This window comes from Dipodomys merriami, unplaced genomic scaffold (assembly GCF_024711535.1).
Source record: "Dipodomys merriami isolate MVZ:Mamm:240054 unplaced genomic scaffold, mDipMer1.0.p SCAF_70, whole genome shotgun sequence".
NCBI lineage: Eukaryota > Metazoa > Chordata > Mammalia > Rodentia > Heteromyidae > Dipodomys > Dipodomys merriami.
This window is the reverse complement of record NW_027206291.1, coordinates 2977712-3002388: the sequence shown is the minus strand read 5'-3', so window position 1 is coordinate 3002388 and position 24677 is coordinate 2977712. Positions and strand designations below refer to the sequence as shown.

At 51.9% G+C, this 24677-nt stretch overlaps 1 protein-coding gene across 2 annotated transcripts in view; it reads right to left on the bottom strand.

Annotated features, from left to right (window-relative positions):
* Kdm4b (lysine demethylase 4B) overlaps window positions 1-22464 on the bottom strand; it is a 100375-nt gene extending 77911 nt beyond the window's left edge. For both annotated transcript variants that reach the window (XM_070008358.1, XM_070008359.1), the window contains exon 1: window positions 22364-22464. The gene's annotated coding sequence lies outside the window, so the exon portion shown is untranslated. The remainder of the gene's footprint in view (window positions 1-22363) is intronic.
* Between the last annotated feature and the right edge of the window lie 2213 nt (window positions 22465-24677).

The window sequence follows — 24677 nt, the reverse complement described above, 5'->3', positions numbered from 1 at the left end:
CTGAGGATCGCGGTTCAAAGCCAGCCTGGGCAAGAAAGTCCATGAGACTCTTATGTCCAATGAATGCCAAAAAAGCCAGAAGTAGAGCTGTGGCTAAAGTGGTAGAGCAGCAGCCTTGAGCAAAAGAAGCTCAGGGACAACGCCCAGGCCCTGAGTTCAAACTCTAGGACTGGCACCAAAAAAAATTTTTTTCTATTAAGCCATTTTGCCCTCCACGGTCTGATGCTGAGAGCATAGCAGCTGTTCACTGGGAGAAAAGAGACACGAAAAGACAACACTCTACAATCCATGGAGCCCACCAAGACTGAGTCTCAGCCACGCTCAGCCACTTTCACATGCCGGAAGAACAGCCTCTTATTTATAAATATTTGCCAAATCTTCCACAGCCTTACTGATACCAAAATCCAGTGGGGTAGAGCATTACACAATAGCCACAAGAGGGAGGAAGAAAAAAGTCAAGAGTGTTCTGGATCCTAGCTAAAAAGGCTTTAGAGTCTTGTCAGCCTGTTTGGGGCTTTCGTGGAAAAGATATCCAAGACTAAATACAATGACAAACTGACAATAAGCTGCCAGTGTGGCATTAGCATGAGGACAGACACACAGACCAGTGGCACAGTGAGTATGGGGTAGGCGCACACACTTGAACTCCATCCCCATCCATCTCCACAGGAGGCCAGCAGCATTCAACAGGGAAAGGACAAGCTTCCACCATAGGTCCTGGCACAAACATACATGCACACAGAAGCGTGGATCTAGACCTGTGCCTCACACCCTATGCAAAAATTCACTGCAAGTAGATCACAGACATATACTTAAACCCAAAACAAGAATGCTCTTAGGAACAGGAAGTCATGGTCCCTTGAAGGAGAAAGTTTCCATCAAGAAAGGGGGCAGAAGCCATGTGCTGGTGGCTCACACCTGTAATCCTAGCTACTCAGGAGGCTGAGATCTGAGGATTGCAGTTCAAAGCCAGTCCGAGCAGGAAAGTCCGTGAAACTCTTTTTTTTTTTTTTTTTTTTTGTGAACATACTGTACAGAGGGGTTACAATTACATGGGCAGGATAATGCGTACATTTCTTACCAAGCATTGCAGCCTCCTCCTTTGGTTTACCCTTCACGTCCCTTCCCAGCCTCCCCCCTCCGTGAAACTCTTATCTCCAATAAACCACTAGAAAACGGGAAGTGGCTCTGTGGCTCAAGTGGTAGAGCGCTAGCCTTGTGCTGAAGAGCTGAGAAGAGCTGAGGGACAGCGCTCAGGCCCAGAGTTCAAGCCGCACAACCGACAAAAAAAAAGGAGGGGCAGAGGGTCTCGGAAGGTGGCTCAGTGGTAGAGTGCTTGCCTTGCATGCATGAGGCCCTGGGTCTGATTCCTCAGCACCACATAAGCAGAAAGAGCCAGAAGTGGTGCTGTGGCCCAAGCAGTAGAGTGCTAACCTTGAGCTGAAGAGCTGAGGGACAGCGCCCAGGCCCAGAGTTCAGGCCCATGACTGACAAAAAACAAGTGGGGGGGTGGGGGGCAGACAGGGGCTTGGAATGTGGCTTAGTGATAGAGTGCTTTGCATAACATCCATGAGGCCCTGGGTTTGATTCCTCAGTAGCACATAAACAAAAGACAATAAAGTTAAAAGAGAAAAAAATTATTTTTTAAAAGGGGGCAGACAGCCCACCAAATAAAACCCTACAAATTCAGTGCCTGTGAGGCCATCCATACCTTGCCATTGAGTGCTGCCCACATCCCTGCGTCGGCCTCAGCACCCTCCAGGCTCCATACTAAGAGCTCTCACAAAGCCAGGCGTCGGTGGCTCACGCCTGTAATCCTAGCTACTCAGGAGGCTGAGATCTGAGGATCACGGTTCAAAGCCAGCTCAGGCAGGAAAGTCCATGAGACTCTTATCTCCAATAAACCACTCAAAAACTAGAAGTGGTGCTATGGCTCAAGCGGTAGAGCGCTCGCCTTGAGCTGAAGAGTGCAGGGACAGCGCCCAAGCCCAGAGTTCAAGCCCCACGACCAACCAAAACAACAACAACAACAACAACAACAAAGAAGGCTGAGATCTGAAGATTGTGGTTCAAAGGCAGCCCAGGCAGGAACATCCATGAGACTCTTATCTCCGATGAACCACCAGAAAACTGGAAATGGTGCTGTGGCTCAAAGTGGTAGAGTGTTAGCCTTGAGTGAAAAAGAAAGCTCAGGGACAGTGCCCAGGCAGAGTTCAAGTCCCATGATCAACAACAACAATAAAAAAAGTGCTCTTGAAAGGCAACAATGAGAACAGGCCCAGGGCCTTGAGCAGATACTTGCTCAGAGACAGAGAAATGGAGTAAACACGTTAGAAGAAACAGCAATGCTACAGAGAAGAGGGGAGAGGATGCTCCAGAGCCAGACGCCATACCCATCCTCAGTCCTCAGAGGGCTGCAAGGGTCAGGTGGAGAGGAGGCGGTGACCATGGCACCCAGGCCTATGGAAGCCACCTTGCACTGAAGCCATTGGAGCTTCTGACTCTGTGGGGGATTTCTGCACCCCTAGACAGCCAAGTGTGGTCAAGGAACCACCTAGAAAGCCACATTCCTCCTCTGGAGTCCTTACATCTGCAACCCCACAGCCCTCCTGAGGATGCATCCTGAGACCCCAGAGACAGGGCTCAGATAGGAAAACTCAGTCCCCAGCATGGCTCCCAGCTGCCCAGGGGCAGAATGACCTCATGTGTCCTGGAGGAGCCAGGAGAGTGGTGGCCAGGAGGAGGCTCGCTGACCCCCACGATGACTGGCGAGGCCTGCTCTGAGGACATGTGTTCATATCCTACCACAGTTCTGCACCCCTCCCTCGGAAGCAGGAGCTGGCAAAGCAAGTCAGAAATGCCCCAACTCATGCCAGGAGGCCGAGAGGAAGCAGTGGCAAGGCACAGATGGGAACGGGGGCAAGCCTGGGTTGGCAGGTACAGGCCCGGACGTAGGCAGCAGAACAGACCCAGGCTGGCCCCCCTGAAGCCTGTTAGCCACGCTATCGCTGCTCTCTGAGGCACAGTCAAGCCCGCCAGCCACAGGTGCTCAGCTGGAACATGTGACTACAGCACAGAGACACCAGGTCACCATGACCCAAGCTACTCCTCCAGGGGGCCAAGCGACTGCTGGGCAGGAGCCCTGAGCTATGAAGCCAGCACACCTGGGGGCCGATGGACTAGAGCAGGGTCAGGGCTGATGGGCTGCGGGTTTGAGGCCAGGCAAGGAAGGACATGGGGCCTGCAGGATAACAGGCAGGTGCTGGGGCCTGGCTTGTGACAAAATGAGCATCTGGCTGGACATTCTGTGCCTCTACTTCCCCAGAAGAAGATGTGAAAGCAAGGAATGGCAGATTCCTTGCTGTGGAGGACAGGGGACCAGGACCGGGAGGGGATCCCACTCACACATTCAGCTCCAAGCTCACAGAAGTGTGGGTGAGTGCTCCATGGGAGCTGACCTGAGGGATCCGGGGGGACAGGTATGCCAGCAGTGTGACAGAGTGGCACCTCGAAGCACTGGGGGGAGGACGGCCCTTTCCTCAGTGGTACTGGACAGGTGGATGGCTTCGTGGAGACAGTGGGTCACCCTCACGGGCACTGAGTGAGCTCTACGTGGATTAGCAAGCAGCTGCATGGAGGAAGAAGCCCCACAGCACCACAAGAGACTAGGGTGTCAAGGACTGGGGGGAAAAGGCTTTCTGGCCCCTGGAATGTGGTGCTCCCCTCACTGGCCCCTCCAAGTCCAGGGTGGAAGGTATGAGAAGGTGGCCTGTGGGGTGATTAGGGTTAGATGAGGCCAAGAGGCTTCAAAGGGGAAGAGAGGTCTGAGGTGGCACCTTGGCGTCTGGCCTCAGGACCACGGCACAGGCCCTCTGCCTCACTCTTGAGCCTCCCAGCCTCAGAGCCTGACGAACTTCTCTCCACCACAACACTCTCCACATCACGACAACACTGTGCGCAGAGGCCGGTGAGTGCACACCCACCATGCACGCCTGTGCCTTCCAGCACAGCAAGAATGCTTCATGTCCAGAAACAAGGAAAAAGTCGTCCTAATGTGACTCTATTAGAAAGGAAGGAAAGAAGACAGGGAGAAGAGGGTGGGAGAGAAAAGAAAAACTCCTGTGGGAGAAAACACAGCAGCAAAGTCAAGAGACTGAGAGAAAATGTCTGTATCTCTGACTATACACAAGGACAATACAGTTAAGGGAGAGGTCACTCATGCCCTGAAAGATCGGGTGGGAAGGAAAACAGACAACTGCCAAAACAGACATGAAATGGACTTTTCCCCCAGGACAAGCGCCTCAGTCCTACTCCCAATATAACTTCAGGTCCTGCTTCTTGGTGCTCACCCTGGAGGGTGCCTGAGATGGGGAACGGCACACCCTGCTGGGAAAGCAGGGAATGACACCAGCTAGAGTAGAGGCACACCCCTTGGAGGACCAATGGCTTCTCTTGACCCAGCAGTAGGGCTGGTACTAAGCTACCCTGAAGATCATCTTCTACTATTATGAGAGATACAGGTACCATGTTGCTCCCACAGTGGGTTTGTGATCACAGCATCCTAGCAACAAGAGGTTGGATACACTGCCCTGCAGCCCAACTGTACAGGGAAGTAGGTAGGACTGTAATGTTAAGAGTGGGATGGCTCAGAGAAGGAATGAGAAGGAAGGCCCACCTGCTCCTTTGAGCTGAAGCACAGGAAGCTGTGCAGGGAGGGGAGAGGGGGGCTGGGCTGACTCCTATACAGTCCTGACTCTGAACCATGCAAAGGTTTGAAATCCATGATCAAGCGAACAAACATCAGTAAGACCTAGGAGTTTTCACGCAAACAGAAATACACCAAACTATATATATATATACACGTATATATATATGTATATATATATATACATATATATATACGTGTATATATATATAGTTAGTGGTGGTGGTGGTAGTGGTAGTCTCAGTCTGGGCACTGTCCCTGAGCTTTTCAGCTCAAGGTGAGTGCTCTACCACTTGAGCCACTGTGCTACTTCCAGTTTTCTGGTGGATAATTGGAGATAAGAGTCTTATGGACTTTCCTGCCAGGGCTGGCTGAGATCCTCAGATCTCAGCCTCCAGAGTAGCTAGGATTATAGGCATGAGCCACCAGCGCCCACTGAACTATATTCTAAGTGAACGATACACAAACAGCCAGAAGGGGTAGGAGGGAAGAACCAAACCAACTAAATGCCTCACAGCTAAAGTTAAAGGGACTACGGGAAATTAGTTTTTAGTGTAGGCAGGAGTCATCTGTCAGTGAAGGAAGTTTTAAACAAGGGCAAACAAGGAGAGCAAAGCACCTAGGACATGAGACTGGAACTTCAGGTTTCAATGTGAATTCAAGGACACTGGTGAGTAGGCAGATGGGTAAATGAATGGGTGAGTTGGTAGGTGAGTAGATGGATGGGTGGGTGGATAAATGGATGGATGGATAATTAAAGGGTAAATGGATGATGGATGAGTGGATGGGTGGGTGGGTAGAAAGGTAGATGGACAGGTAGATGGATGGGTAGGTAGATGGATCATGGGTGGAAGGATGGATAGATGAATGGGTTAGATGGACAGGTGGATGGGTAATGGATAAATGATGGATGAATGGGGTGAATAAATAGGTAGATGGTGGATAGATGGATGCTGGATGGATGAATGGATGGTGAATGGATATACAGGTAGATGAATGGGTGGGTAGATGGGTAGGAAGTGGATGGAGGAATGGATGGAAGGATGCTGGATGTATGGGTGGATAAACGATGAATGGTAAATGGTGGATGGATGGGTAGATAATAGATGGATGAGTAGATGGATCATGGATGAGTGGATGGATGGATGGATGGGTAGATGGGTGGATAGGTAGATGGGTAGATGGATAGACTGTTGGGTAAGTGAATGGGTGGATGGACTGGTATAGAAACAGATATTGTGAGTATATGACAGAAGCAGAAAGGCACAAAGGAATGCTGGACACAAGCACACTAACCCTAACACGCGTATGTGTATGGCATACACACACCTATCTCCCAGCTCTGTCTGATGACTGAGCACTGGGATCAGTGACCACACTGGCCCTGGCTCTTCGTCTCTTTGGAGAGGTGGTCAAAGTCATGGGAGCACTTTGAGGAGGAAGAAGGAGAGCTGGAGCAGTGTGTCAGGAAGTCAGGAGAGCTCCTAGAAGGAGGCGACATGTGCAGGGACCATGGGGTTCCCAGGACATTTGATCAGCCACATTCTCAACAGCAGTGGATTATGAATCCACAAGGATGGAAAGACAGAAGACACAGTGGGGCGCCACTATGATCCTTGGCCTTGGGAGTCAGAGTTGGAGGCCAGCCTGAGCTACAGAGTAAAATCCTGTCTCAAAAGGGCTGGGAAGGTGGCTCAGTGGTAGAGTGCTTGCCTTGCATGCATGAGGCCCTGGGTTCGATTCCTCAGCACCCCATAAGCAGAAAAAGCCGGAAGTGGCACTGTAGCTTAAATGGTAGAGTGCTAGCCTTGAGCTGAAGAGCTGAGGGATAGCGCTCAGGCCCAGAGTTCAAGCCCCAAGACCAACAACAACAACAAAAAACTAACAAAAGCAGAGGAAGAAGAGAAAGCTGCTCCTTGTAGTAGGAGCCAACTCACAGAAGCAGGAATGACAGGCAGCAAGTCATGACAGAGGCGTGACAATGAGCCCACAGGGCCTGTGGGTTCCCTCAGACTCTTAACCAACGAATGGTAAACCAGCAACCTCCAAGTGCAGGAACCTGGTGGGTACCACCTCAACTGAACAGCCTGGGCGCATTTCACCAGCAACAGGACTGACCCACACCAGGGGCCTCCCGGTAGCAGACACTGAGAACACAATGTCAGCTCTGTGATTTCCCTGCAGAATGGGGTGAATGTGGGGGGCACTGCCATGTGGCAGACTGTGTGGATAAGCTCTGGCTCTGGAATGCAAGCTAGGGATGAGGCAGCAGGACTGTGACCACATCACCTTCCTGAGTGACAGGTCTGATGGCTTGAGAAGAGCCTTCCTCGAGTGGGGAAATCCACGGAAGGACTGGGGCCCCTGCCTGCACCCACCCAGAGACAACGAAGAGAGCTCACAGGAAGGGCTGGATGGCGGTCACTCACTTTCTAGGGGAAAGGTACCTGGGATTCTTTTTATTATTCTGGCAAGTTTTTTGGCCAATCTGAAATTGTATCCAAAAAAAAAAATCGGGGCTGGGAAGGTGGCTCAGTGGTAGAGTGCTTGCCTTGCATGCCTGAGGCCCTGGGTTCCATTCCTCAGCACCACACAAGCAAAAAGAAAAAAGCCGGAAGTGGCACTGTGGCTCAAGTGGTAGAGCACTAGCCTTGAGCTGAAGAGCTGAGGGACAGCGCCCAGGCCCAGAGTTCAGGCCCCACAACCGGACCCAAAAAAAAAAAAAAAATCTACAAAAAGATGGTGCTGGGCTGGGAAGGCGGCTCAGTGGTAGAGCGCTTGCCTTGCATGCATGAGGCTCTGGGTTCAATTCCTTAGTACCACATAAGCAGAAAAAGCCAGAAGTGGTGCTATGGCTCAAGTGGTAGAGCGCTAGCCTTGAGCTGAAGAGCTGAGGGACAGCGCCCAGGCCCAGAGTGCAGGCCCCACAACCAACCAAAAAAAAAAAAAAAAAAGTGGTGCTGGGGTGAAGAGCCAAAGACCCAGGAGGGTCACAGGCCTGGCCACCCTGTGTCACGTGAGAGCAGAACAGACAGAGGGGCAAGGCCAGCAGCCCCAGCCAGCCAGAAAGGCGCCCTGGAAAAATGTACTTCTTCCTTCCCACTCATTCTTGCTCTCTGCTGCTCCCTAATTACCTAGTGCAAACCACCACCTCTAAAGGAATAAGGCCCCTTCTATGGGTGAGTCTGCCTTGTAATGTGAGCGGGGCAGCACCATGACTGGGCAGGGCAAGGCTGCTGAGGGTCGCCCCCATCTGAGGCCTCTGTGTCCCAGGACCAGCTCCCTGCCCCCGGCATGCTAGTGTGCGGGGACGCCCCTCAGAGCCAAGGCTCCGATACGAGACAGGCAATGTGAATGTCAGGGCTCAGACAGTCCATGATCCTGCAGCCACAGCACTGCTCTTGCAGCCCGCTCCCCTGACAAGGACTGACTTACCCAAGCCCATATAGCTTCCAGCCAGCCTGTCAGCCCTGCAGCAGGACATGGGCAAAGCATGAAGGTCTCCCACTCCTCGATGCTTCTAGAATGCATATGTTCATCACCCCAGGAGTATAGGAGGAAGAGGCAGACCAGTGAGAGTCCTCTCTAAGCAGGTCACAAAACCCAAAGCCTCAAAGCGAAAAGACCAATTTGGCAACAAATTTCAAAACCTCCTACGTGACAACACGGCAAAAATAAAAGTGAAGATAAACGAGCAAGTGAGAAAAAACAGGTAGCACTCAACTTGCCCCACATAGAACAGGTAATGACCAGGCAGTGGGTCTTGGGGAAATTCAGCCCAGGGTCCCCACCTGGCAATGTCTGAGGACCTGTGTGGCTCCCCTCCACTGGGGGACAGCAAATGCTAAGGGCACACAGCAGAAGGTGCCCGAGGGTGCTGCTTGACACCCCCAGGACACTCCCACCCCAGAGAATGACCCAGGTCCTATGTGTCTACGCTACCAAAGACAGATCCTGCCCTAATACAAATACCACTTACCAGGCAGGGCTGGCTGTGACTGGCCATCTAAAGTGGAACTAACTGTGAAATGACAGACTAAAGGAGGGACCAGAGGCCCATCACTGCCAACTGTCAACACTTGCTGGAACAACTGAGCTCTAGCTTCCAAAAGAAAGTGTGCTGTGGGTGCTGGTGGCTTACGCCTGTCATCCTAGCTACTCAGGAGGCTGAGATCTGAGGATTGTGGTTCAAAGCCAGCCCAGGCAGGAAAGTCCATGAGACTCTTAGTTCCAATGAACCACCAGAAAACCGGAAGTGGTGCTGTGGCTCAAAGTGGTAGAGTGCTAGCCTTGAGAAAAAGAGTTTGGGGACAGTGCCCAGGCCTTGAGTTCAAGCCTCACAACTGACGACAAAAAAAAATTAAAAAATTTTAAAATGCGCATGTGCTCTGAGCACTCAACCTATTGATATGCCCCCAAGAAGCACAAGAAGGAGCGCAGTGAGGAGCCCCTGCAGCACTGGTTATCAGGCAAGAATTGGAGCTCCGGCCAGGGCCCGCAATCCCAGCTACAGAAGGCAGCGGTAGGAGAGTGGCCATCTGTGGCCAGCCACACAGGGGAAGGAGGGTGATATGAGACCCCCACCTGAAAAACAACTAAAGGAAAAAAGGGCTAGGGGTGTGGCTCAAGTAGAGCACTAGCCTAACAAGTGTATAGTCCACAAAAAAACCCACAAACCTTCCAAAAATATAATGAAAACAACCATTAAAGGAATTAAAATGTGACATTAGGAAATCAAAAAGAAAGCTCTGAAGGAAAAGAAAGAGAAAGAAAGAAAGAAAGAAAGAAAGAAAGAAAGAAAGAAAGAAAGAAAGAAAGAAAGAAAGAAAGAGAAAGAAAACGAGTTCAATCCCCATGACCAACAACAACAACAAATAAAAAGAAAGGAATGAAAGAAGGAAGGAAGGAAGGAAAGAGGGAGGGAGGGAGGGAGGAAGGAGGGAAGGAAGGAGGGAGGGAAGGAGGGAGGGAAGGAAGGAAGGAAAATGGCGCATAGAAATTCAACTGAAGCCAAGCACCAGTGGCTCAAACCTATAATCCTAGCTACTCAGAAGGCGAGATCTGAGGACTGCAGTTCTAAACCAGCCAGGGCAGAAAAGTCTGTGATACTCTTATCTCCAATAAACTACTCAGAAAAAAAGTCAGAAGTGGTGCTGTACCTCCAATGGTAGAGTGTTAGCCTTGAAAACAAAATAAGCTCAGGGACAGAGCCCTGGCCCAGAGTTCAAGTATCAGGACTGGAAAAAGAAAAAAAAAAAAAAAAAGACAGAAATCTAACTGCAACAATCATGCTTTTTAAATGTGAATGGACTAAAAAATTTAATCAAAAGACTGAGATTATCAAGCTGGATTTAAAAATACAAAAAAAAAAAAAAAATCCAGCCTGGTACCCATGGCTGTTATCCTACGTACTCAGGAGGCTGAGATCTGAGGATCAGAGTTCAAAGCCAGCCTAGACAGGAAAATCCATGAGACTCTTATCAATTAACCACCAGAAAAAGTGGTGCTGTGGCTTAAATGGTAGAGCACTTGTCTTGAGCTGAAGACTGAGGGACAGTGCCAGGTCCAGAGATCAAGCCCCATGACCAATTTAAAATATACATATATATATATATATATATATATATATACTATATATATATATACATATATATATATATACTATATATATATAGTATATATATATACTATATATATACACTATATATATTTATATAAATACACAAAAGCCAATTATATATTATCTACAGAAAAACATTCTTTTGAGTTTGAAGATACAAACGGACAGCAGATAAAGAATGAAAAACACCTATGATATAGCCTCCAGCCATACAACTCTTGGGCATCTTGAACATTACAAGTCAGGATAAAATTTTCCACAACCATGTTCACTGCTGCACTATTTTGTTTTGTTTTTCTTGTCAGTTGTGGGGTTTTAACTCTGGGCCTGGGCACTGTTCCTGAGCTCTTTAGCTCAAGTTGAGTGCTCTACCACTTGAACCACCACCACTTCTGGTTTTTTAATTGGAGATAAGAGTCTCACAGACTTTCCTGCCCGGCTAGCTTTGAATCATGATCCTCATGAGTAGCTAGGATTACAGGTGTGAGCCACCAGTGCCCAGCTATTGCTGCACTATTCACAATACCCAAGTTATGGAAACAGTCCAGATGCCCTACAATAGATAGGTAGATCAAAAAACTATGGGACATATACACAATGGAATTTTATTTGTCCATTAGAAAAAATAATATGTCATTTGCAGGAAGATAAGCCTAGAACAAATCACATTAAGTGAAGTAAGCAAGCAAGCTTAGAGACAAATGGTGCACATTTTCTCTCTGATTAGGAAGCTAGATCTAAAATACAAACATGTGTCAGGTGCTGGTGGGTTCACACCTGTAATCCTAGCTACTCAGAAGCCTGAGATCTGAGGATCGCAGTTCAAAGCCAGCCCAGGCAGCCAAGTCCTTGAGACTCTTATCTCCAATGAACCACCAGAAAACCGGAAGTGGTGCTGTGGCTCAAAGTGGTAGAGTGCTAGCCTTGAGCAAAAGAGCTCAGGGACAGCGCTCAGGCCCTGAGTTTAAGCCCCATGGCTGACAAAACAAACCAACATGCATTATAACATGTACTGACTAAAGGAAGGTATACTGAGGTGAGGAATCCAAAGGTGCAATTCCTTTGAGTAATTATTGAACTGTTTATCCAAATATTAGGAAGTGAAAACATGTTTTTTGGGGGGTGGGCAAAGGGGATAACACAAGATACACGAACAGAGAAAGAATGAACAAATGCAGTCATTGTATTTAATGTACACTATGTAAAAAATGAACTATGTAACGTATAGGTAGAGATGGGAAAGGGGAAGATGGGAGAGAAGGAAGGATTGACACTGTCCAAGAAGCAATGTACTCACAGCTGACCTTTGAAAGGTACCTCGCCTTGTACAACTACTTAACAATAACAATAATTGAAGGAGAAAAAAAGCTAAAAGGAAGTGAGAGACCAATGGCTCACATCTGTCATCCTTGCTACTCAGGAGGCTGAGATCTGAGGACCACGGTTCAAAGCAAGCCCCTGCAGAAAAGTCCATGAGACTCTGATCTCAAATAAACCATTAGAAAACCAGACGTGGTACTGTGGCTCAAGAAGTAGAGCGCTCACTTTGAGCTGAAGAGCGCAGGGACAGCGCCCAGGCCCAGAGTTTAAGCCCCACGACCAAAAAGAAAAAAGAATCTCACAGACCTTTCTGCCCTGTTTTGAGCCTCAGCTCCTAGCCACCCCAATATCAATAAAAAAGAATAAAACAACTCAACAGATCAACAAAGAAAGAGAATCCCTGAACAATTAATTGCCAACAATTACCCAGGCACTGATGGCTCATGCCTGTAATCCTAGATACTCAGGAGGCTAAGATCTGAGTGATGAATGTTTGGAGACAGTCTGGGCAGAAAAATCAGTAAGACTCTTATGTCCAGCTAACCACCAAAAAGCTAAAAGTAGGGCTTAGGCTCAAGTGGTGCAGGGCCAACCTTGACTGAAAAAGTCAAGCAAGAGCAGAGGCCCTGAGTTCAAGGCCCAGGATGGGCACAAATAAAGAGAAATAAGTAAGTAAAGATGAAACAAGCAATATTTAGTGGGGAACTCACAGCTGCATATAATCAAAAATCTCTAGTTAACTGTGTAGATCTCCACCCTGAGATACTGTGTGCTGAACCTAAAACAAGCAGAAGAAAGGAAACAATAAAAAGGGAAGCAGAAAATAAAATAGGAAACAAAGTAAGTGAAACCTCAACAAAATTGACATACCTTCAGGTAAATCAATGAGGAAAAAGAGATTGCTCTAATTGTTAAGATTAGTAATGAAGAAGATACATTAGTGCCCCTACCTTACAGAAATAAGAATTATAACTGATATTCTGGGCACCTGGCTTTTCTCATGCTAATAGGGGGCTCCTTGCTTCAGTCCTGGCATTGAAACTCAGAAACCTCTGCCTCACTGGCATCTGCAAAAAACCCTTCCTGCTCATAGTGGAGTTTGTCTCCTCACTGCAGACCACTAAGAGGGCCCACTCCAGCGCCTGGGAATCTGGAATCTCCAGCCCTCTACCACTTAACAGCTGTAGCCACACCAGCTCCTCTGATCATCCAACAAGCCAAATAAATACAATCTGCCTCAGGGCCTTTGCACATGTTGCTCTCCCGAAACATCTGTCTCCAAGATCTTCCCATGTTTGGCTCCATATCTCATGTAGTGACAGGTGCTCCCTTGCACCCAGTTAAGAGGCTCTGAACCTGCAGACCCCACCAGACCTCCCCTGGTCGTTTGTCCTGGCTGGTGACTCAGCCAGAACCTAGGCGGAGATGAGGAGCATGAGATCTTTAAGAACATGGACTCACAAGTTCGTTTTTATACATTACATGGGTTTCATGCAGAACATTCCTCCTGGAAGCTGGTAGCCACGATGACTGCGGATCCCACAGCTCTTAGCCTATACCGGACAGTCAGGTGGATGACTACAGGGTGCCTGGGGCTCCATGGCCTCCCGGGGACATTATGAAGGCATCCTCATCCCTGCCCCTGCTGCACCACAGACACCTGGGCCCAAGCCAGGATGCGAAGAAACCTGACCAAGTTCTGTTCACTGTGAGGGTTCCCCTGCCATGGCCACACACGCCACCGCCTGATGGACTGAATCTACAGTCAGTCACTCTCCCACCAAATCACACGCAGCCCTGGCTCACCAGCACAGGTCTGAGCTGGCACCAGGCGCTGGCCCGACAGGCAAGTTCTGGCCTTGGCACTGCCTCCGGCCCACTGCCCACTTGCCTTGGTAAGCCCTGGACCTCAGGACACAGGTGAGAAGCCTCTTCCAGGCCTCCCTGGCTCCCCTCATCTCCCTAGGGTGCAAGTTGGGAAGGGATCTGGGGACTTGCAGGCAAGGAAGGGTGGTGCAGCTGGAGGCTGGGTGCAGGCTTCCTTGGCATTGTGGACACAGGGCGCCGCCATCCTGGCCTCCCAGGGGCCCATCCAAACTACCCCACCACACTGACTGGCTTGAGGCTGTCTGCTGCAGCCCAGGAAGAAGCCATCAGAGCCACGGCCTCTGCAGGCGGAAGGGCACCCACAGAGCCCGGGGCAGCCCCATCTGTCACAGCCTAGACCGTCATGGCTGCCAGCTTACCCAGAGGTGGCAATCTGCCCGAAGACTGGCCAGCAGGGACAGCTCTCAGTGGAAAATAGCTAGCCACTGCCACAGATTAAAAGTCAAATAAGCAGGGCACCAGTGGCTCACAGCTATCATCCTAGCTACTCAGGAAGTTCAAAGACAGACTGGGCAGCATAGTCCATGAGACTTTCAGCTCCAATTAACCACCAAAAAGCCAGAAGGAGTTGTGGCTCAAGCCTTGAGTACAAAAGCTCAGGACAGTGCCCAGACCCTGAGTTCAAGCCCTAGCAGTGGCACACTGGCACACTGCTGCACACATGCACACACACACACACACACACACACACACACACACACACACACACACACACACACACACACACACACACACACACACACACACACACACACACACAGAGTCAAAGAATCCAGGTGTGGTGGCCACTTCTGTGGTACGAGCACTCAGGATGCACAGGCTAGAGAACAAAGATTTCCAGGGCAGCCCAGAACACACAGCAAGACCCTACGTTAAAAAAAATTAAAAAATAGCTGGGCACTGGTGGCTCACAACTCAAGAGGCTGAGATCTGAGGATCAGAGTTCAAAGCCAGCCCGGACAAGAAAGTCCATGAGACTCTTCTCTCCAATGAACCACCAGAAAAACAGAAGTGGCGCTGTGGCTCAAGTGGTAGAGCGCTCACCTTGAGCTGAAGAGCTGAGGGACAGCGCCCAGGGCCAGAGTTCAAGCCCACAACCGACCAAAAATAAATAAGTAAATAAAATAAAATAAAAACTTGGCAAAAACAAAGCAAGAGATTACATTGTCCAAAAAGAAATGTACTCACTAGGGCTGGGAATGTGGCTTAGTGGTTGAGTACTTGCCTAACATGCATGAAGCCCTGGGTTCAATTCCTCAGTACCACATACACAGAAAAAGCCAGAAGTAGTGCTGTGGCTCAAGTGGTAAAGTGCTAGCCTTGAGCACAAAGAAGCTCTGGGACAGCGCCCAGGCCCTGAGTTCAAGCCCAAGGACTGGCAAAAAAATAGAGCTGGGTGCTGGTAGCTCATACCTGTACTCCTAGAGGCTGAGATCTGAGGACTGTAGTTCAAAGCCAGCCTGGGTCAATAAATGCTGTAAACACTCCTCTCTCCAATTAACAGGCAAAAAGCTTGTGGTAGAGCTGTGGCTCAAGTGGTAGATCACCAGCTATGAGGGGAAAAACAGCCAAGCAAGAATACTAAGCTCTGAGTTCAGGCCCCAATACAAACAAAAACCTTTCGGTGCATGGTAGGGCCATGAAGACGGCTGGCTTGGCATGTAAGCCTGAAGCCCTGGGTTTACCAGGGCTATGCTGGAAGGCTCGGGACCAGGCTGCCCATCTGAGCCACACTGGGCAACGTCAGGCCTTTTTCCCTGAGGCCCATCTGGATTCAAGGCTCCAGAGACAGAGCTGCCACCCCACCTCCCCAAAATCTCTGGGTGCCCGGTGCAGGGGGGACTTGCAGGGGGTCTTCACAGTGTGGTGTGCAGCAGCCCTGGCTCCGCTGACACCTGGCCCTCCCACCACCTCTCTGCTCTTCCCAGGACACAGCCCCGGTGTCTCTTCCTCCCTCTCCTCTTCATAAGTCACCGGGATGGACGAGGCTCCCCTCCAATGGCACCAGCACCCTTGAAGCCTTCCTGAATGCCAGCCACACCAGCTGCCCAGCCTTGGTTTCTCCCTATTGGAGGGTGGGGAGGTGGACTGGGAGGTGGAGCGTTGGGTCACCTAGACATTCACATATGAGTGACCACTGCATTGGAGAATGACAAGCACAGTCAGCCAACGCTGCACCAAGGACATCACTCAGAGCTGTGGGGACCAGGGTCACAGCGGATGGCTAAGGAGCTGCCCTCCATCGTCAGGGCCAGATGGCCAGCGTTGGAAAGCCAGGGACGGGGTTCTTGGCTCTGCTACTGGAGCCCAGAGAGCTGGTAAAGGAGGTGCCTGGCCCCGCAGGGCCCTGGAGCCAGGCACCCTTCCTACTTCCTCCCTGCTCTCCCAGGAGGCTGCTGAAATTGAGCTCAACTAGGGCTCCAAAGCCACGGGTTCACTCACAGGCAGGCAGGAGCCTCACCACTCTGCCCCTCTCCTGATGGGGTACCAGGACACGGGCAGCACTCTGCGCTCCGACGCTGGCTCAGCCTCTCTTGTCCCCCAAACAGAGGCCTGGAGCTGCTGCACAAATGAGAGACAAGCTGTATCCCGGGGGCGTTTCTAGGACCTGTGGTCACAGGCCTGGGCTGAGGACACAGCCAGCCCTGTTACACAGCCTCAAGACCCCCCCGCCCCTCACCACTGCTCACACAAAGCAATTCTGATTGTTCTCGGCTCATCTCTCACGAATCCTTTCTCCCACCTCCCCTGAGAGCCGGGCAGTCATAGATACAGACAGGGGCCCAGCCCCGCACCCAGCTGCCAGAAGGAAGGAGCCAGGCTTGACTTGGGAGGACACCACAGCAGGCATCACTGGGACAGGCCCCCGAGGGGCTGGGTGGTGTCCTCTGTACCTAAGCGCCATGGGACACACAGTCTGTGTCATGAGGCTCCTTGTCCCCTGGGCAGACCCAACCCCAGGCCAGTGATGGCCCAACTAGGAGCTGCACACCTGCCACAGAAACAAAGATGGCTTAGTGCAAAGCTAGAGGGGAGGGGAGGAGGGAGAGAGTGGGAGGGAGGAAGAGAGGGAAGTTAGGAGGACAGGAAGGAAGGAAGGAGGGGGGAGGGAGGGATAGGAAAGCGGGGAGGTGGAGAGGGGAGGGGAGGCATCTCCATGGCGGTGTGACCCCTACACAGACAGGCCCCCCATCATGTCATGCTCGCGAAACTGTGGGAAGTGGTGGACACCCCCAGTCCCCAGGCCGCCTGCTGCTGGCTGTCTACTTGCACGCACCAGCTGTCTGCTACGTGGAGCAGAAGACACCTTCTGGCCAGAGGGGACAGGGACAACAGGGCCCTGAAGCCTCCGCTCAGCCCTCAGCTGACCCCTGATGTTACCACAGGAGAGGGAGAGGCGTGGGGAGGACACTGGCCCCCTGGTTCTTAGGTGTGTGTGTGTGTATGTGTGTGTGTGTGTGTGTGTGTGTGTGTTGTTGTTTCTTGTTGCTTGCACGGCTGGAATGAGTTCACCACTGCACCGCAGCGCCTGTGCATCTCCCAGCCTGTTCTAGCCACCATGGCCCACCTCTGACCCGGCTAGCCTGAGCCTCGCTAGGAGACAGACACAACTTCGACAAGACACCGCTTTGCCTGTGCCAGGCCAGCAGCCAGCATGCGCCAGCGCCGCCCCAGTGCCCAGCCCAATCCTGCTCCCACCCTAGCCCCTCAGTCTGTTCTGCCATGTCTCAGTGGTGGGGTGGGAAACAGTCAAAAGAAGGAAAACATCTCATCACTTGAAAACTTTACAGAACTTGCACTTCTATGTCCGTAAATAAAGTTTTATTGGCACACAGGCTCTCACATTCATTTAGGTAACGTTCTTGGAGGCTTCTTTTTTTTTTCTTCCTGAGTCAGTATCTTGCTAGGTTGCCCAGGCTGCCCTTAAATTCACAATCCTCCTGCCTCCATAGCCTGTGTGCTAGGGTTACAGGCGTGAGACACCACACCTGGCAAGACAGTTTTCTTGAGGGGACAGAAACTGACTTACAACCCTGAAAAAAATGTTTTCTGTTCAGTCATTTACAGAGGAAACTGCTGCCTTAATAAATAAGACAAACAACAAATATACCAATATACATTAGTAGACATTCCTGTTAGGAATATCACAAAAAAAGGACAAGATCGGGATATAGTTAGGGAGTAACCAGTAGGTTGACGTTAGGCAGGTAGTCAGAAAGACTGGGTAGAGTTGAGATCTAAAGGAAGCTAGCTGGGTGGCGGCACAAGGGAAAAGCATTCTGAAAAGGAGAAACAGTAAGTGCAAAGGTCCTGAGGCAGGGAAGGTGGTTATGCCTGAGCATGGCAGACAGGAAGAAAGAGGGAACCGAGCAAGGTGGCTTCAAGAAAGGTAAAGAAGTTTTCCCAAGGATGAGTTGAAGCCATGGGAGGGTTCTAGGCGGGGTAAGAACATTTTTTATTTTTTTATTTTGGTTTTTTAGTCCTCTTGATTTTGTAACAGACTTTATTTTCTAGAGCAGCTTTACATTGCAGAGTAAGAGAAGGCAGGAGATTTCCCACACAACTCGTCTTCACAGGGAAGGCTGTCAGTTTAAGGAGTACCTTGAGGACAGAAGAGTGATCGGTGACAGGACCCAGGGCTCTCCATGTTATCTAACCAGCCCACACCCAGCAGGGACAGCCCTCTAAGAACAGCTCAGCCACAACTTAGAACTGAGTTAGTTATGGAGGTGGAGGGAATAACTTGGCTTAGTGGTTTGGTTTTGTTTGTTTTTTCAGGACTAGGCCCCTTGCACGCTGGACCCACATTGTGCCCTGGTGCACGCGTGCACACGTGCAGCTCCGTGCTCCTTCGTGCCCCAGCCGTACACATCCACAGGCACTCAGGGCCATCCCAGGACTGCAGGGGCACTGCTGCTCAGGAAAACACCAGGATTGCAGAAGGGGAGTGGATGAGGAAAGTGCAGATGGAATTGTCAGATGGGGTGGCGGGGAAGGTATGGAAGACCCTCTCCAGATAGCCAGGAAAGTCTGGGTTCAGGGACTCGGAGCCTAGAGAAACCAGGAAGATCTCTGGTCAGCATAGGTGGGCACGAGTGGCAAGCAGCTCCCCTCTTCCCTGCGAGGAAAATGCAGGCCATGGAGGAATGAACAGCGGCGCTGAGGAGCAGGAACAGGACCTGGATTTCCGTGTCCTGAGCAGCTCACTCTCGCAGAGCAGCGAGGGAAGGACAAAGGAAACAGAAATCCCAGAAGATGGGGCAGATGGGTCCCCTCCAGAACCTCAACGGCCTTGGAGTTAAAGGCTGAGCCTGGGTTCCCAGCTGGAGCTGCCTGTGCCCCAGGGACCCCAGGCCTAAGGACTCATGTGACAATGGGTCTGAGGAGTTCCTGGGATGAAGCCAGGGTCAGCCTCAGCAGCACTGGGACATGGGGGAGGGGGGTGAGCAGGCCACTGAGTCGACAGAGCAGACACACAAGAGCCAGAGCCCTGAACAGGAAAAGGGCTTCAAGGTCCTGAGAGCCACCTGGAGAAGCCCATGCAGCGCCCAGAACCCAGGCCAGCCCCTCCCTCTGTGTGTGTGTGCGCGCCCCCGTGGGGTAGGAGGCTAGCCCACATTCGGCCCTTCTGCCCCTAGTCCTAGTCCTAAGCCAACAGCAGAGAGGCCTCTGGTGTGGGAGGAGTCTAGAGCCCCTCCAGGCAGCCGCATGGCAGGTCTCTGGAGCCCTGCCTGGAGCTGGAGTTGAGACTGTCGTGAGGGCTGGCCATCTGTCACCGTGTGGCCAGCTCAGGCCTGTGGCCCAGAGTTCTGTTCTCCCCACTTGCTCCCACCAGTGGGCTGTGAAAGCTGAAACCTCCACCTTGGCTCCTGGGGCAAGTGACTGGCCCAGGGCCACACAGCTCAGCACCCACACTACCTGGCGTCCAGACCCCAGGAAGCAGGGGTGAGAAGTATCCGCCAGCCCACACCTCAGGCTCCCTCCCACACACCTCCTCCTCCCAGCTCCCTCCCGCCTCAGCCTCCTCCGGGCCTGCCCAGGACTCAATGCCCAACCCCCACAGGCCAGGTGAATCCTCACAGGTGTCAGATGACAGGACAGATGGCTCCTGAGGGCTGAGGCTCCAGGGCCCATTGGGGGAAGGGGCAGGCACAGGACAAACAGAACTGGAGACTGAGAGGAAAATCAGGAGTGAGATCTAGGCAGAGCGCTCAAGTGAGCCCAGGGAGTGCAGAGGCTGACCCTGCCGATCCTGGAGCCTCCCACGGAAAGGGACAGGATGGAGGACAGCCGGGGCCCTGAGGGCAAATGTATCAGTGACTTGGCCAAACTCTAGCACTTAGGTCTTTACTGCCCCACTCCCCAGATATGAAGGAATTAGAAAATCAGTTGTATCTAAGCCTCCACATAGTCTACACCTACCACACACACATACACACACTCACGCACATGCACATACATACTCATGCACACTGACTTGATTTTCTTCCTGGTCTCCATGTGTACTCAAACACAAGTACACTCAAGTGTGTACATGCACATACATACAGTCACATTACTCACATGTACATGTGCATGCACAATGCACTCACAAGTACCCCCACACACAAATATGTGCATTCAGATGTGCACATGTGTACACATACATGCACTCACATTCACACGTACATGTGTGTGTGCACAAACGCTCATACTGCACACATGTGGGCATACATAAGTGATCATGTATAACCACATTTACACACCTGGGTACCTGGACACACACCTGTGCATGCAATACATGTGTGTATCTACATGCAAACACCTGCACACATTTGATCACACACACACTGGCATGTACATGCATTGTTCCCATATGTGCATGTGCAAATGTGCATTGTGTAAATGTGTATATATGCCTATGCACACACTTTCACACTGGCATGCACCTATGCATCTATGTGTGCAAGCACGTATACTCACATACAAGCACACCTCACACAACCACACTTCCATCCCAAACACCTGCATCTTTTGTGCACCAAGTTTCACCCTTCCCTTTCCTGAGGCTCAGTGACCTCCACCAGGCCAGAACAGGGGAGCACTAACACCTGCCTAGCAAGTTTTAGTAAACACGCGCTCAACACAAAGCATAAGAAGCTGACCCTGCCACTCCGCACTCTGTCCTTCAAGGGTTTGAAAAAATTAAAGGCAAAGCTGACTGACTGCCTTGGTTTCCCAGAGTGCCAAGAAAATGCTGGCCACTCTGCTGACACACCCTCGCCTGGCTCTCCAGGCAGCTATTAGGTGAGAATTAGGGGGGTCATTAGTTCTGGCAGGGTAGCACCAAAGCCCACAGGAGTCAGCTAATGAGCCCATTTGAACACGAGTGATGTTGCAAGGCGCCCTCTCCAGCACAGGGACAGCAGGATAATCGGCTGGGGGTGGGGGTGGGGGTGAGATGTGCAAGCCGACCCCAATCCCTTCGGATCCTTGCAGGCACTCACTCAGGCGGGGCCCCAATGGGGACAGGCCGAACTGATGCCCTTGCCACAAAGCCACACGGAAAAAAGACACTCTTCACCTATCCCAGGATGGACTCCACTGGGCTTAAGCCACCACCTTCTCACTAGTTTAGCAACTTGTGTATGTGTGTTTGGGGGGGGGGGAACAGTTCCCCCAGGTGCCACTGAATTATTAAATACCAAAGCATCCTCTCCCAGCTAGACAGCTGGGACGGCCCAAGAGCAGCCCTCCCCACCTCCCCCACCTGCGGGGGTGGGGACCTAGGAAACCCTTCTTCCACGGTGCTCAAGTGCACGCACACCCCATCCCGCCCTGCAGACCCCCCCAGCACCCACCGCCGCCGCCGCCACCTGGAAGCCCACGGGGCTGGAGGGGGGCGGGGTGGAGGGGACTGTACAATTCATCTCCACAGAGAAAGGGGCTTCCTCTCCATGGCGATGTGCCTAAAGCATGAGGGACAGAGAGGGACGCACCTGGAAGCTGCCACCTAACAAGTAGGGTACATTTTCTTTTTCCCTCAAAATTAAAAAAAAAAAAAATCCAGATTGCATGATGGGGGGGAGGGGTACTCTGAGACATGGAGTGTGGGGCCGGGGTGGGGGGTGGGGGGACAAGTTTGGAAGCGATGATCGCACAGCAGGTTGACTTCGTGGAGGGGGTGGGCACAGAGAGATGGATGGGTATTATTTCGGAGATGTAGCTTCTGGGGTGTCCAAATTGGGGGGTGGGGGGGGAGGAGGAAGAGGCGGGCTACCCTCTTTCTAGTCTCGGGTGCCCAAAGGGCTAGAAAGGCAGGCGGGAGGGCGTACCAAGGGCCTGGGGTGGGGGTGGGGGGGAGGGTGTCTTGTATTTCTCATTTTCCTTTTAAAAAGAGATTATGATGAGGATTGTCTGGAATAATAAAGAGAAGCGCCCGACCCGGCCACCCACGCTGTCATCTTTTGTGCCCGGCTGGCAGGGCCGTCTGGGCCCAGCCCCCGCGCGCCCCCGGCCCGGCCCGGCCCGGGAAAGAGACGCCCCCGCCCCCGCCCCCGCCCAGGGCGCGCCCCGTCTTTGTCCGCCCCCCACCCACGGCCCGCCCGCCACCAGCACCACCCCCCCACCCCCACAGTCCGGGCGGTTAACGCCCCCAACCGCCTTCGCGACCGGGACAAAGCGCGACGGCCGGGCCGAGCAGGCCGCGCCCGAGGCCTGGGCCTCGAGTCCCGGGCGCGCCCGCAGCCCCGAGCCGTGGCGCGGGGACGACGGGGCGGCGACGACGGGGGGGGAGGGGGGTGGCCCGCGCTCAGACGCGGCCCACAGGCCTGTCTCCCCCGCGGACTCACCTGAGGTGGCGCGCGCGGCCCAACCAGCAACAGCGGCGCGCGCTCCACGCCCTCGGCGTCCGTCGCACCCCCAGGCCCAGCTCGGGCCGGGCCCTGCTCGGTCGCTGGCGGCCGAGCTCTCCGCGAGCGCCCCGGGCGGGGCTTATAAGGCAGAGCACCAACTCCGCCCTGGCTGCCATTGGTCATCGAGCCCACGCCCGCGCTCTCATTGGTTGTGGCTGACAGCTCCGCCCCTCCCCTCTGTCCGGCCCATCTACCCCTCAAGGTCCGCCTGCTGCACGTCGCAATTGGTCAGGCGTAGTGCCTGCCTCGCCAACTCATTGGCTGTCTGGAAGGGATCCGCCGGCACCCACTCACGTGCCCACTGACCGGCTCCGCTCTCATTGGGTGGGGAGCACGCCAACCAAGGCGTAGGCGACCAAACCGATAGTGTTAAACCTGGGATTGACATGGGCGACTTGGGGACCGCCCAAGCACTGCTCTGAGGGAAACAGGTATTGGCTTGTGAGATAAACTCGAGTTACCGATTGGCCGAATTGGATGCCGATCACTGTCCCCTAGCTCCGGGCCCCGCCCTGGTTATCAGGGGGAGACTGAGTACGTGAGAACCTGCACAACATCAGCACCAGGCCCTGGACTCTCGCAGTCACATGGTTCGAGACCCGTAGGTGGGTCTCGAAGATGCTGAATTCTCCAAATTGCAACCGAAAGCAAACCATTTTGCAAAAGGAAATGGAGAAATGGTCAGAAAACACGCACCAAGACCCCACCTCCCGTGCACCCAGCTTTTCCACCACTGTCAGCCTGGGTTCAACGCCCTGGCAGGCCTGTTTGCCCTGTAAAGCAGCAACCACCTGTCTGATCCCCTCCTGGAGATCTTTCAAAAATAAACTGGACAATCTGCGTTGTCTAGTTGCTTCCCAAAATGCTGGGCGACTTGGGAATTGAGCAACTCAGGGCCCAAGTTCTGGGTTCCTAAGCGCCCCCCCGAACCCCCTTTCCCGCATGGGTACTAGCTTAGGGGGCACGGGTCCTAGATTGGGTCCTAGATTAGGGCTCATAGCCGTGTTTTCTGTCATCATTGGTCACAAATGGCCAGTCAAGAGTGTGCACATTCTGGTTTTTGAGTAACATGTAAATGTGTCTTTCCTAGGCCTGGCTAGGGTCTCCAGGAAGGTCATGCACTTGGAATTATTCATATTCAGAGCTGCATTGCCGGGTGTCATAACTTGCTTGGTTAAATCCTCACTCGGACTGGAGGACCTGAGACCCTCCATACTCTACAAAAGGGCATGCATCCATGCCTGGAAAATAAACATCCCCAGAGAAAATCTGTGGGGAGAGATTGTTAATATCAGGGTTCAAAGGGGATTTGAGTCTGTTCTGGGGGTGTAAAAATCCTTATGGGACTATATTCCTCGAATTCCCAGTGGTGTTTAAATTTAATTTTAAAAATAGACAATGCCCTGGAGAAGTTCCCTAACCGGTGGGGAAAAGGTGGGACTGGATAATGGGGAAATGGCATCCAAAGGCTATCTCAACAAAGGAATTTCCCCACACACCAGGGTTTTATTTCCTCTTACAACTTTGGAAGGCAACAAATTCCAGATATTTAGACTTCACAAACTCTTGATTCTTTTTTAACTAGAGGACCTAAATATTGTCAACTTAGTTTTGCTCAAAATCACCTTTTTTTTTAATGTTGTGGGTCTTGAACTCGGTGCTTAGGCACTGTCCCTCAGCTCTTCAGCTCAAAGTTAACACTCTACTACTTGAGCCACAGGGCCATTTCCAGTTTTCTAGTGGTTTACTGGAAAAGAGTCTCACAGGCTTTCCTGCCTGGGCTGGCTTTGAACCATGATCCTCAGGTCTCAGCCTCCTGAGTAGCTAGGATTACAGGTCAATGAGACTTCTTTCCCCCCTTCGGTCATTGGGTCTGAACTCTGGGCCTGGGTGCTGTCCCTCAGCACTTCAGCTCAAGACTAGCGCTCTACCAGTTGAGTCACAGTGCCACTTCCAGCTTTTTCTGCTTATGTGGTGCTAAGGAATGGAACACAGGGCCTCATGCATGCAAGGTACTCTACCACTGAGCCACCTTCCCAGCCCCAGGTTCTTCCATGTTGTCCTGTTCCTGGCTGTGTGATACTCTAGTATGTGATGGACCACATTTTAAAAACCCAGCTTTTTTTTTTTTAATCAGTCTTTCCCAGGCTGGCAAAAAAAAAAATGTCTCCTTGGGCTGGGAAGGTGGCTCAGTGATAGAGTGCTTGCCTTTCATGCATGAGGCCCTGGGTTCCATTCCTCAACACCACAT